At 41.7% G+C, this 14,038-nt stretch overlaps 1 protein-coding gene and 1 pseudogene across 3 annotated transcripts in view; one reads left to right on the forward strand and one right to left on the reverse strand.

Annotated features, from left to right (window-relative positions):
- The window catches only part of KALRN (kalirin RhoGEF kinase), a 1,228,991-nt gene that overhangs the window by 20,097 nt on the left and 1,194,856 nt on the right, over positions 1-14,038 (forward strand). The window lies entirely within an intron of this gene.
- On the reverse strand, positions 13,290-13,382 carry LOC148454592 (U6 spliceosomal RNA; annotated as a pseudogene).

Raw genomic sequence — 14,038 nt, forward strand, 5'->3', positions numbered from 1 at the left:
GCTGTAGCCTGTGGGCTACACCATGCATAATTAGCCAACGGAGTGAAGTCAGCATGACTGCGCATGGGCAGCTGCCCTGGCAGCTCTCTGGGCACATCGCAGAGACCCTGCATGTGCCGGATGATACATCCAGGCGCTATGATGCAATATTGCAATGCGATCATAGGCAGTAATATCATGCCTACATCGCATTGCAATAGCGATCATTAATAAATGGGGGTCCTTGTGTGTCTACCCTGTTGCATATTTTGGGGTCATCTGCAAAAATGCATACTTTCCCTTTAATACCATTTGCAATGTCACTAACAAAGATATTAATAAGCACTGGTTCAAGTAAAGAACCTTGGGGTACACCACTGGTAACACTTGCACTCCATTTACTACAACTCTGTTTCCTATTCTGCAACCAAGTTCTTATCCATTCAACCATCTTTCGAATCCAATCCCAAGTTTTCGAGTTTACTTATCAGTCTGCGATATGGGACCGTGTCAAAAGCCTTACTAAAGTCTAGATAAACTACATCTACACCCCCCCTTGATCTATTTCTTTAGTTACCCAGACAAAAAAGTCAAGATTTGTTTGGCATCATTCCCCCTAGTAAACCCATGCTATTTGGGATTGTGTAAATTGTTGGATTTGAGCTGTTCCACAACTCATTCTTTTAGTAGAGATTCCATTATTTTCCCTACTACTGATGTAAGGCTCACTGGTAGGTACTTACTTTACTATTCCTTGCTTCCACTTTTTAGAATGGGACTACATTCGCTCTATTCAAGTCCTCTGGAATTACTCCTGTAGCTAGCGACTGGTTGAATAAATTTGGTTAAGGGTGTTACCAAAACCTGTTTAAGCTTTTTTAGTATTCTTGGATGTATACCGTCTGGCCCCATTGATTTATCCACTTTCAGTTTTGTCAGTTCTGTTAGGACTTTTTCCTTGGTAAATATACTTGTATCTACCTCATTATTATGTATATCCTTGCAACTTAACTATGGCCCCTTCCCTTCTCCTCCTGTAGTGAATACTGAGCAAAAATAACCATTTAGATTATCTGCTAGGGCCTGGTTTCCTTCCACCAGACTCTCAGGGGTAAATTTACTAAGAATTGTATTGGTCCGATTTTGGCTGTACGGGAGTGTTGGGTAATTTTTTCAAACACTGGAATCTACTGTGGGAAAAAATGGGAGTATTTCCCGTATTTTTACAGTTAATCACAGCCGATTTCACAGTTAAAATGCAACCGAAAATACAAATAGCAATGAATACATCATCGTCTGAACAAGGCAGTACTTTCTCTACTCAGGAATACAACACGGGAATTTACCAAAAATCGTGATAATAAAAGCAAACTCTTTGTCCAGAAAGAAGTTTCAAATAGACCCCCTCCTGAGCAACATGTCTAGCCAAAACATACACAGATCAGTGTAATCTGTGTATGTTTCTGGCTGTAAATATCAAGAGAGGGTTCATTTAAAAAAAAATAATAAAAAAAATGTAAACTTAAAATGACGTGCAGTTTCCCTTCAAAAACATAACCAGGCGGGGATCTCAGGGGCCCCCTCCTCTCCTGAGCACCCCTGACTTACACTGAAGCCCGGGGCTCTTCCCTGCACCCTTGGCCGGTGGGTGCAGGGGTAATAGTGGGGTAATTATAATGTGAACTATTGTGTTTTACAGTGGAACTACAGGTGCCAGCGTGTCTGCCCTTTGGCAGTTGTGGAACTAAAAGTGCCAGTACCTGTACCCAAACTGTAAAAAAAAAAAAAAAAAAAAAAGTTTAAAAAACCACAAGACACACACTCTGTAGATGTTACAATTTTATTACATACTTAACAGACTCACACATACTTGCGTACTTCCACATATTCACACCCTCCTCTCCAGGTAGAAATCCAATGGGTTACCTGTAAAAAAAGAAATAGAAAAAAATACAATACTCAGCTATGTCCTGGCATAGATTCTGTCCCCTTCTCCAGCAGTGTCCAATGGGTCTTGGCAAAACAAAAAAAAAATGAGTGACCTGAACCAGCTTTGACAAGTATAAGTTTGTGTTATATATACCTATACAACGCGGAATGACAGAAGATGCAAATCTTCTGAAATTCTCATGGTGCGCCAGCCAATTGGAGGCCACTCTACATGTAGCGGCTGCTGATTGGCTTTGACCCACGTGCTGCAGAGAGATGTGACGCACGTGCTGCATATACAGTATACAGTCAGGTGCATAAATATTGGGACATTGACAGAATTTCATATTTTAGCCTCTATTCACCACCACAATGGCTTTGAAATGAAACAAACAAGATGTGCTTTAACGGCAGACTTTCAGATTTAATTTGAGGGTAATTACATCCAATTCAGGTGAACGGTGTAGGAATTACAACGGTTTCTATATGTGCTTCCCACTTTTTAAGGGGCCAAAAGTAATGGGACTATCAACTCAAAAGCTATTTCATGGACAGGTGTGGGATATTCCCTCGATATTTCATTATCAATTAAGCAGGTAAAAGGTCTGGAGTTGATTCTAGGTGTGACATTTGCATTTGGAATCAGTTGCTGTCGACTCTCAATATGAGATCCATCATTAGGCTGAAAAATCAAAACAAACCCATCAGAGAGATAGCAAAAACATTAGGTGTGGCCAAATCAACTGTTTGGAACAAAGAAAGAATGCTCCGGAGAGCTCAGCAACACCAAAAGACCCGGAAGACTACGAAAAACAACTGTGGTGGATGACAGAAGAATTATTTCATTGGTGAAGAAAAAACCCTTCACAACAGTTGGCCAAATCAAGAACACTCTCCAGGAGGTAGTTGTATATGTGTCAAAGTCAACAATCAAGAGAAGACTTCACAAGAGTGAATATAGAGGGTTCACCACAAGATGTAAACCATTGGTGAGCCTCAAAAACAGGAAGACCAGATTAGAGTTTGCCAAACAACATCTAAAAAAGCCATTACAGTTCTGGAACAACATCCTATGGACAGATGAGACAAAGATCAACTTGTACCAGAGTGATAATGGGAAGAGAAAAGTATGGAGAAGGAAAGGAACTGCTCATGATCCAAAACATACCACCTTATCAGTGAAGCATGGTGGTGGTAGTGTCATGGCGTGGGCATGTATGGCTGCCAATGGAACTGGTTCCCTTGTATTTATTGATGATGTGACTGCTGACAAAAGCAGCAGAATGAATTCTGAAGTGTTTCGGGCAATATTATATGCTCATATTCAGTCAAATACTTCAGAACTCATTGGACGGCGCTTCACAGTGCAGATGGACAATGACCCGAAGCATACTGCAAAAGCTAAAAAGTGGAATGTTATGCAATGGCCAAGTCAATCCCCTGACCTGAATTCAATTGAGCATGCATTTCACTTGATGAAAACAAAACTGAAAGTCTGCAGTTAAAACACATCTTGTTTGTTTCATTTCAAAGCCATTGTGGTGGTGAATAGAGGCCAAAATATGAAAATTCTGTCAATGTCCCAATAGTTATACACCTGACTGTATCTGCCATTGGCTGTGCACAGCCAATGCGATATCAACTGATTGGCCAATATATCTGCCAGTGTGTACCCAGCATTACTTACAAGTTAACTAACCATACACAGAAAGAACAGCAGCTCTCTGTGTCAACAGATCCAGCAAAAAGGGGGTGAAATTATCTTCCTTAAATAAGCTAAATGTAGAGAGAGACAACCACAGGGAATTGGGTACATATTATAACCCATGTGTCCTACTCTGAGAACATATCACAGCTGAGTCATGTTAACAGTCAGGATATTTTACACTTGTTCTTGATCCTTGCTCTGTGTTAACAAAGCAAGATCATGCAACTTTTGTGCCAAGTATTTTTTGGGTGCTGTCACTTGCAGTAAGATCATCCTTGGTTGCTGGAAATGGAGTCTTCCTGGCCGTCGCAGTTTGGTCTATTACTGACCACTGGTTCTTTTGTATTCTTTATTTTTCGCTACATGCAGAAGATTATTTCATAATTATTATTTTATAATATATTTATGGTGCATACACACTGTCAGATAAAAAGGACGATATAAACAATAACGATATTGTTTGATCAATATATAGCTCTTTTTTTTTTTTTTTAAAGCCCCTCCAACATCCAAACGACCATCGATGCACAGATCGATATCGACCATCGCCCGTGCATGCAGGCCAACTTGGTCGATATTGACTAGGTTAGCCTGTTTACTATAGGGACCCGCGGTCGCTGATCGTGGGGTCGTTATAATGGTTTTGTGCATGTGCTGGATGTTCGATATCGAACATGCAGGACGATCAGACAACGATATCTGATGGTTGTCTGATCGTCCCATGTGTATGCTCCATTAGAATAATTCTTGAAACCGATGTAAATATTGAATCTAAAGCAAGAGGCTTTGTTCCTGATCCAGTTACCATGTTGTATCCAATTACCATCGTATATCTGTGCAGAACATCCACCCCTTGCTAGGGTTGCCCTATCAAACTTCCACCATAGAGCTCACTGGACTAGTATCGCATCCCTTAGCCCTCTGACATATTTACATCACAGATCGTCTTAGGGGGGAATTCAGTACATTGCGAATTGAAAAGCGCTGGGGGGGAGCTCCCGGAGCTATTCAATTCAGTGTGCTGTTATGTCGCAGAATGCCGGTTCTCACGACTTAACAAGGGGGTTAAGGCGCGAGAACCGGCATTCTCTGACTAAAGTGCCGGGCGCACGGCTGTTAGCGCCGCGCTAAGCAGTAACAGCTGCGTGCCTGGCACTTTTGTCGGATTTCTCCTGGCATCCGCAGGGGGGTTCGAGAAGAAATCCTTTGTCCGCTCAAACAGCGCAGTGTATTGAATAGCTTCGGGAGCTCCCTCCCGCATCTATTCAACATCGCACTGAATTGAATCCCCCCCCCTTAATGTTTTATAACTTCTAAACGTGTGTAGAGGTAGAATTTGTTTGTCGTTACAATCTATGCAGGAGTGTATAATCATTGTACATAGTGAAAACAACTGAACAGACAAACAAAATGATGCTTACAACATGTAAATATAATGTTTGACGATCATATATTCATCTTGGCTTTTAGTCACCACTTATGGGTTGTCCATATTAACAAAATTTATTTATTCAAGAAGGTGAATCTTTGCCTTTTAGAGGAAATATATGAAGTTGTGCACGCTAATTCCAGCAACTCATGCATAGACCAAAAGGCCGAAGTCTCATTCTTTACGCAACGCATGTTCATACTGTTTGTGGATCTCTGGGCCTGATTCAGACCCGGTCGCAAGCGCTGAGCGCTCGCAACCGGGTTAATGGTGGCCCAGAGCGCATGCGCACGATGGAGCCGGCTCCGTCGTGCGCATGCGTGAGACCCGGATTGTGACGGGCACTCCGTTGCTCCGGGTCTCGCAACAATGGGGGTGAGCTGTCGATGTTAAGTGACAGCTCGCCCCCTTTGGTGGGCGGGCCAGGGGGGTGGCTGCCCAAGCATAGGCGTTCCCATGAGAACGCCTGCCGTTTGGGGGCTCTGTCAGAGCCGAAAGCCCTCTGGGGCTTGCGGCCACGAGACCCTACCACAAGGGTCTCGTCACAAGCCCGATGGTCGTGATGGTCTTGACCATCATCATGGCCGCTCGCTATAGCTGTGGGTGGCAACCCACAGCTATGCGAGCGGCCAGGAGGCTGCTCCATGAAAAAAAACCATGCCCTGATTCAGAGCGAGCGATCTTTACGAGTGTCCTGCTCTGAATCGGGGCCTCTGTCTTTATGACCTTGGAAAAGTCACGAAGATCTCATGTTAACATATTTTAAGCAGACATTTTGCATCCTTATGATTGGTTAGTAGTCGGCTATTACTGCTTAGCGCGGCACGTTGCCTAATCCTCATCTATTAATTTACATAGATTATATCCTAGATTATAGATTTTACCAGTACTGTTATTCTAGCACTATATTCTCTTATTTTTGCCCATTTTCGGTGTTTTATTGCAGCATTATTGTTTTTTGATGGTTAAATGTATACAAACTTTATTAAGGTCACAAAATTACAAAAAATATTTTATAAATTTTCCTTCAGGCTGTGTGTATAAATAAGGTGTATATGAAACATAAATCCATTCTGTGTTTAGATTTGGGACCCATTCCCAAGATATTTTATTATGGCATGTACATATTCCAAAATACGGAATCGATATCCAAATTACCAAGCATTTTGGATATTGGAGACTCAACCTTTACTGATTAAATGTTCTTTTTATCTATTTACAGAGCTTGAGAATGTTTTTATTTTTTAAGTAGTTGTTTTCTGTTTGGTATTTCTGAAATTGTGTTATGGTAGAAGAGTTACGATATCACTGAGGTGAGAGGCATAAAGTAGCTCATACCTCAATGATGTTACTTTCTTTAACCACTTAACTGACTAATTCTTTTTCCAAAAACCGCTCCAAAATTGTCTGTTTCTTTTATGATTGAATTAGGTCAAGAACATAATTTTAAACTTATCCACTATTCACTATTTTATTTGAAAAAAAATATATATATTTTTTCAAACACAGTATACCATAAAAATAGCACTTGTTTTCAGTCAGACCATCGATGGTCGGTTGCCATCCCTAATCAGAGGCTCTGATATATATATATATATATATACACACACACACACACACACACACACACACACACACACACACACACACACACACACACACACACAGTCAGGTGCATAAATATTGGGACATTAACAGAATTTTCATATTTTGGCCTCTATTCACCACCACAATGGCTTTGAAATGAAAAAAACAAGATGTGCTTAACTGCAGACTTTCAGATTTAATTTGAGGGTACTTGCATCCAAATCAGGTGAACGGTGTAGGAATTACAACGGTTTCTATATGTGCCTCCCACTTTTTAAGGGGCCAAAAGTAATGGGACTATCAACTCAAAAGCTATTTCATGGACAGGTGTGGGCTATTACCTCGTTATTTCATTATCAATTAAGCAGGTAAAAGGTCTGGAGTTGATTCTAGGTGTGACATTTGCATATGGAATCAGTTGCTGTCGACTCTCAATATGAGATCCAAAGAGCTGTCACTATCAGTGAAGCAAGCCATCATTAGACTGAAAAATCAAAACAAACCCATCAGAGAGATAGCAAAAACATTAGGTGTGGCCAAATCAACTGTTTGGAACATTCTTAAAAAGAAAGAATGCACCGGAGAGCTCAGCAATACCAAAAGACCCGGAAGACCACAGAAAACAACTGTGGTGGATGACAAAATAATTATTTCCCTGGTGAAGAAAAACCCCTTCACAACAGTTGGCCAAATCAAGAACACTCTCCAGGAGGTAGGTGTATATGTGTCAAAGTCAACAATCATGAGAAGACTTCACAAGAGTGAATACAGAGGGTTCACCACAAGATGTAAGCCATTGGTGAACCACAAAAACAGGAAGACCAGATTAGAGTTTGCCAAACAACATCTAAAAAAGCCATTACAGTTCTGGAACAACATCCTATGGACAGATGAGACAAAGATCAACTTGTACCAGAGTGATGATTAGAAGAGAAGAGTATGGAGAAGGAAAGGAACTGCTCATGATCCAAAACATACCACCTCATCAGTGAATATGGTGGTGGTAGTGTCATGGTGTGGGCATGTATGGCTGCCAATGGAACTGGTTCCCTTGTATTTATTGATGATGTGACTGCTGACAAAAGCAGCAGAATGAATTCTGAAGTGTTTCGGGCAATATTATATGCTCATATTCAGTCAAATGCTTCAGAACTCATTGGACGGCGCTTTACAGTGCAGATGGACAATGACCCGAAGCATACTGCAAAAGCAACCAAAGAGTTTTTTAAGGCTAAAAAGTGGAATGTTATGCAATGGCCAAGTCAATCCCCTGACCTGAATCCGATTCAGCATGCATTTCACTTGATGAAGACAAAACTGAAGGGGAAATGCCCCAAGAACAAGCAGGAACTGAAGACATTTGCAGTAGAGCCCTGGCAGAGCATCACCAGGGATGAAACCTAGCGTCTGGTGATGTCTATGCGTGCCAGACTTCAGGCTGTAATTGCCTGCAAAGGATTTGCAACAAAGTATTAAAAAGTGAAAGTTAGATTTAGGATTGTTTAGTTTGTCCCATTACTTTTGGCCCCTTAAAAAGTGGGAAGCACATATAGAAACCGTTGTAATTCATACACCGTTCACCTGATTTGGATGTAATTACCCTCAAATAAAATCTGAAAGTCTGCAGTTAAATCACATCTTGTTTGTTTCATTTCAAAGCCATTGTGGTGGTGAATAGAGGCCAAAATATGAAAATTCTGTCAAGTCCCAATATTCATGCACCTGACTGTATGTGTGTGTGTGTGTGTGTGTGTGTATATATATATATATATATATATATATAACAGAAAGGTACTAGTCACAGCGCTTAACCAAACAGACTTTTCTTTAAGATTTGAGAGAGTTCAATATAATATTCTACTATGATCCTGATGTCAACAGTGGCAGCTCAAGTGTTTCCAAATGGATCCTCGTTGTATGGTTCCCAGAGATTATGAAAAACAAAAGATGAAAGACAAGCGCCTCATAGCGTGAAATGTTTATCAAATAAGGCACACACCATATATATTCAGTATACGTGCCATAAAATGCTCTTATAACAGCGGATATTTAGATAATCAGCCAAGTCTCTGTATTTCACTCTTGAATCCTGTGGTGGTTGGATTCTTTTTACTCCCCAATCGTAGATATATACCGGGAGAAAGAAACACTCACATAGTGTATCACCAGAGACAATTTATTCACAAACAAAAAAACATACACTTAAAAATGCATAATTACATAAAGAAAGTTCAAGGTAGGCTTATCTGAGAGAATTGCAACATCAAACGACAGGGGTCCCCACTTCCTCAACGCGTTTCGTCACTTGTATCATTTATATTGGACTTCGTCAGGAGGCTAACGTTCAGAAGGATGTTTTACCACCTTATATAACCACCTAATAATTACAACTACCCATATCGGGCTCAAGCCGGAATTCCGATTACGGGCGCCATTCTGGACACCATCGCGCATGCACGAGAATCACCAGGCACCGCAAGTGTTCTCATGGAGATTCCGCTGTGCCGGAAGAGACTGCTGTGCTGGAGGGACATGTTCCTCCACCTTACCTGGTCATTTAACCGCGATGCACTAGCTAAATGACCAATGTTCCTCGCGTTACTAGGGGAAAACAGCTGTGGCCATTTTGTTATAGTTTATAATAATAAACATATAGGCGCCATTTTGTCGAAGTACCAGGTCTTATTAACATCATAAATGGTGGTTATAAAGAACTAAGGTACTGAAATAAATAAACATCACATACATAAATACTAGTCAGTGTACAATGGGTTGTATCGTACGAGCTAAAAGTACATCATCAGAACCAGAACACCATCTGCGTAAATATGTATAAAAATGTACAAAAAATGCAATATAAATATATAAATACAATAAATATAAAATGATTCCGATTGAGTTTATAACTTCAATCAGCTATACCCAAGAAGATTAAAATCTATTCTAATAAAAACCATTATATCTAAGATGCATCTATATAATAATAGGAAAGAAATCATTAAAAAACAAATTTCTATAAAAATGGTGTTCAAAGTGAATATCCTGAACACCCTGGCACCATATGGGCTAAATGAGTCCTATGAGATTGCACCATTTTTCTAGAAATTTTATAAACTATTGTGGCCCTTATCAAAACGGGCATCATGGGGGAGGAGGAGGAGCTGAGGCCGAGGAGGGAGTGTGCGGGGCGCTGCTGGGCTGCCTTGGGTACATAGAAGAAGCAGCAGCTAGAGTCGCTGCTCCTCCACCACACAGCACTGTAGTGCCGGAGCTGCAGCGGGAGGATCTCCTGCTGGCTAGCTGGATACAGAGCAGCAGCGGCGGCTACCAGAGCCGCGGCTTCTGGGGCCGGCTCCCCGATCACTGCTGGCCAAAGTGATCGGGTCACAGCAACAGCTGCGGCTACATGAGCCGTGGCTGTTGCTTCAATGGCAGTGCTCCGGGAGGGGATTGCCGACGGGGCCCGATCACTGTGGTCAGCAGTGATCGGGAAATGCTGGAGAGGCAGTCATGCTTGCAGAGGGACCAGAAGGTTAGAAGATTAGCTTCCCACAGCCGCCTAGTGGGCTTTTCTGACTGGTCGTATCAGATACGACGACCATGTCAGGGAAAGCCCAGCCTGCTGTGGTCGTATCTGATACGACCGTGTCGGGCAAGTGGTTAAGTGCGTCTTCCTGGCAAGTATGCCTAGCTAAAGATTTTAATATTTTTCCCATGCGCTGATTTTTTTTGAGGTTCTGGATAAGAATAATCAGTAAATGGCTGATTCTTAAGATTATATAAAAATGTAGAGAATGACATTGCCTTCTCTGTTGGGGTGTTACTTTTACAGATGATTTGGAAACAGATTATGGGTTATATTTACTAAAGTGAGATCTAGAAGATAATAGCTAGAATCTGATTGGTTGCTATGGGCAACATCTCCACTTCTAAAAACTCTCACTTTAGTAAATATACCCCTATGTTCCTGTAATCTGTGATTTACGGTGCTAAGTGTTTAAAGATTGCATTGTACATACTCTGGTTTATTTACACAACAGAGAGGATATAATAAACAAAGATACACTGATTCATCAATTTTATGTTCCACTCTGTGGATGCTGTCTCTGTGGAAACCCTCTTTTATGCTTGGCCTGTATCAGATGAGAGGGAAGATGCAAATTCAGTTCAGTAACTGATTAAGGGGAGGATGAGGAGCAGTGTACTGTAGAGCTGCTTTCTCTCTGTGAAGTGGATTCATGGATGTAATTGGTGGGGGCTGTTTATACAGTGCAAATCGTGTAAAGCCAGGCACCCCTTGGTAATCAATTAAAGGCCTCTAATCCTTAATTACTTTGTAAACTGCTGTAGCAATATTTTGTCCTGCACTAGAAAAACAATAGTCCAGTAAATGGTGATGTTATATTGAATAGCATGGCCTTGTCTATGTAAAGATATCTGTACAGACTATAAATGACATGTGACGTGTACAGTTGAACAGTAACCAATTACAGCTTGTTCAGTAATGAGTATTACATCCTGCATGGAATCCTGCAATAGAGCTGCTTTGATTGGCACATGGTGTGTTGTGCTTACATTGTGTATGTTCTCTGTAGAGTCTATTATTTATAATTTAAGAAACCGCATTTATAGTTTATATTGCAGCGTTTTATTTTTAGAGTGTTAAAGCATTTTTGCTCAGTTGAGCATGTATTCTGAGTTCATATATTAAAAGAATAGGTCCAGATGAAAAAATATGAATTACTATTATAACCAGGGTGTTATAGCGGCTTTTCACAAGTGTCACAGGATAAATTTCCCTGCGGATCAGGCTAAGGAGAGTGTTACTAGTAAATAAGGGTATTCCAGAGTCCGGCTGTAGTGTCACTTTGTGGTACACACACCCCCCTCTCTAATGGGTGAAGTACTATGATGTAGTAACGTATCTTTCATTAGGACAGGTTCTTGTTGAGAAGGAGCTGTGTAGCGTGAATAGTACTCAGAGCCTCATAAAAAAGTAGAGTTTTGTACCTTGTTTGCACTGTGGTGGGGGGGGGGGGTGTGGAGTGTTTTTTAAAAGGACTGATTTAGAGTTGGGTGGCAGGGATATCACTAAAATTGGTGTCACCCAGTGCGGCAACTCGCAGTGACATCCCCCCCCATGGACCTTCTCCCTTGTTAGGCCATACAGGATCCTCAGTACTGTTTTTTTGTACTAAATTGACTCGTAAATCGTAATTCCCATATATCACTGCAGTGTTCTCCCCAGAAAATGTTTCCAGCCGGGTGGCATCAAGAAGTGGCCGGGTGGGGGCCTTAATAATAGCAATAATAAAATTTTTAAACCCTGACCTTATAATGATTTAAACTTGAATTAACATTTTATATATTAATTATACTCTTCTTATTAGAGGTCCAGTCGTCTGATTACGAAAAAGCTGCATAGTCTGTAGGATCTGGTCCTTTTTATACTGCTCCCAGATACTGTCCCCACTTGCAGGCTCCCAAAGTGCAGGTGGTAGGCTGTTTCTTGCCGGGTGGTGCATTGTTAATGCAATGTTAATTTAACTTACTATCAAAAATAACAGTAATGTACAGCCCTTTTGAAGGTTATAGGGCCGCTATATGTGGCCCCTGAAGTGTATTTGGTTGCCCAAAGCAACCAATCGGCTTATAAGGGGAGAATTCAATTGTTTTTACTCCCCGTTCGTGCCTTATTCACAGTCTCAACTGACAGGGTGATATTCGGTTTCGGTGGTTTGACTTAATTTTTGGTGTTAATACATCCCGCCCACAGTGTTTAAAATAAGTTAGGAGCTGATTGGTTGGTACTTTATCTCTCTCTCCACTTTATCTCTCTCCAAGGAGTAGCTGTACTAAGCCGTGGAGAGAGATAATGGACCAATCAGTAGACATTCTGCAAAAAATTACAGTCAGCAGCTGATTGGTTATCTCTGTCCACTTTATCTCTCTCCAAGGGCCAAATGTAATAAGGTGAGAGTTTAGAAAATGTGAGAGTTTAGCAGTAAATTCTCACACTAATAACAGGATTTTGGTACTTACCGATAGATCCCGTTCTCCGATTCCATAGGGGACACTGGAGTACATAGACAGTGGGGTATAGACGGTGCTGAATGGGAGCTGGCACTTTAAGAATTAAAAAGTGTGACTAGCTCCTCCCCTTCTATACCCCCCTACAAGCCTCAATCTTAGAAAACTGTGCCCGAGGGGTGCTGAGATATACGGAAGAGGAGGAGGCGAAGCAATCACACAGAACAGAGGAGAAGGTTGAAAAACAGTTACACAACCAGAAACAGTTCTCTAATAGTTATATATCATGACCACAACCCTGGCAGGAAGGAACAGCGCAGGGTGGGCGTCCAGTGTCCCCTATAGAATCGGAGAAAGGGATTTAGCGGTAAGTACCAAAATACTGTTTTCTCCTTCATCCACTAGGGGACACTCTATCCTTTAGTTCCGCAATTCCCGACTAAAGGGACTCTATCTTAACTAGAAAAACCTTAGGGAAAAATTTAGATTTTACAAGCTCGGAGTAGGTCTGACCATGTTGTAAGGCTGCGGACCCATGAAAAGACTGTGTCCATTCTGATGTCTGGGAACCTGGACTACCACTGTAGCTAGGATATATTTTTCTTGAAACTATATTCCTGTCGTTGTTAAAATATGGAACGCTGCACGAATTTACGTGTTATCCTTTCGCAAAGGCCATGTATCTTTACAATTTAGTATATGTGCTGCCGAAGCAAGCACTGTTGCAACTCTGCCACGTTTTTTTTTTAAGTGAGAGTCGCAGACAGAATATAAGAGAATTTAACTCCCTTAACTTGAGAAAACCCTTCTAGTTCTCAATCATTGCTCTTCCTTACAAACTGTCATGGTTTAAATTACAGCGCCCTACACGCCAACAACGCCAGATCTGAAAATATTGGCAACGACTTTTGACGTCACGCTCTCATCATACATGCCTACCCTCCCGGTTTTCGCGGGAGGCTCCCGATTTTTCGGGTAACCCCCCGCACCCCCGGAAGGGTAGGCATTTCTCCTGCATTCTGCCCACTTCCTAGTGAAGTGGGCAGAATTAGGAGAATAACCGCGGCAATCGCGGGTCTCTGTGAAGGGGCGGGGCTTAAGCTGTGATTCTGCATGAATCACAGCATTTGGCCCCGCCTCTATGTAAATTGTGCCCAATCGCGGCAATTTTACCGCGAGGGGGCGGGGCTTAATGACGCGAATCGTCAAGCCCCGCCCCTGTCGGCCCCCTTCTGCATCTCTTACCCGGGCTTCTCCCGGGAAGAGAATGTTAAAGGTAGGCAACCCTGGCTCTCATCCCTTCAGGGGATATCTGTAGTTTCTACGATATTGCTTACAGAATATAAACTCTCAGGACGCAGAGACCTGAATATAAA

This window comes from Taudactylus pleione, unplaced genomic scaffold (genome assembly GCF_031769625.1).
Source record: "Taudactylus pleione unplaced genomic scaffold, aTauple2 ptg000977l, whole genome shotgun sequence".
In the NCBI taxonomy this organism is placed as follows: domain Eukaryota; kingdom Metazoa; phylum Chordata; class Amphibia; order Anura; family Myobatrachidae; genus Taudactylus; species Taudactylus pleione.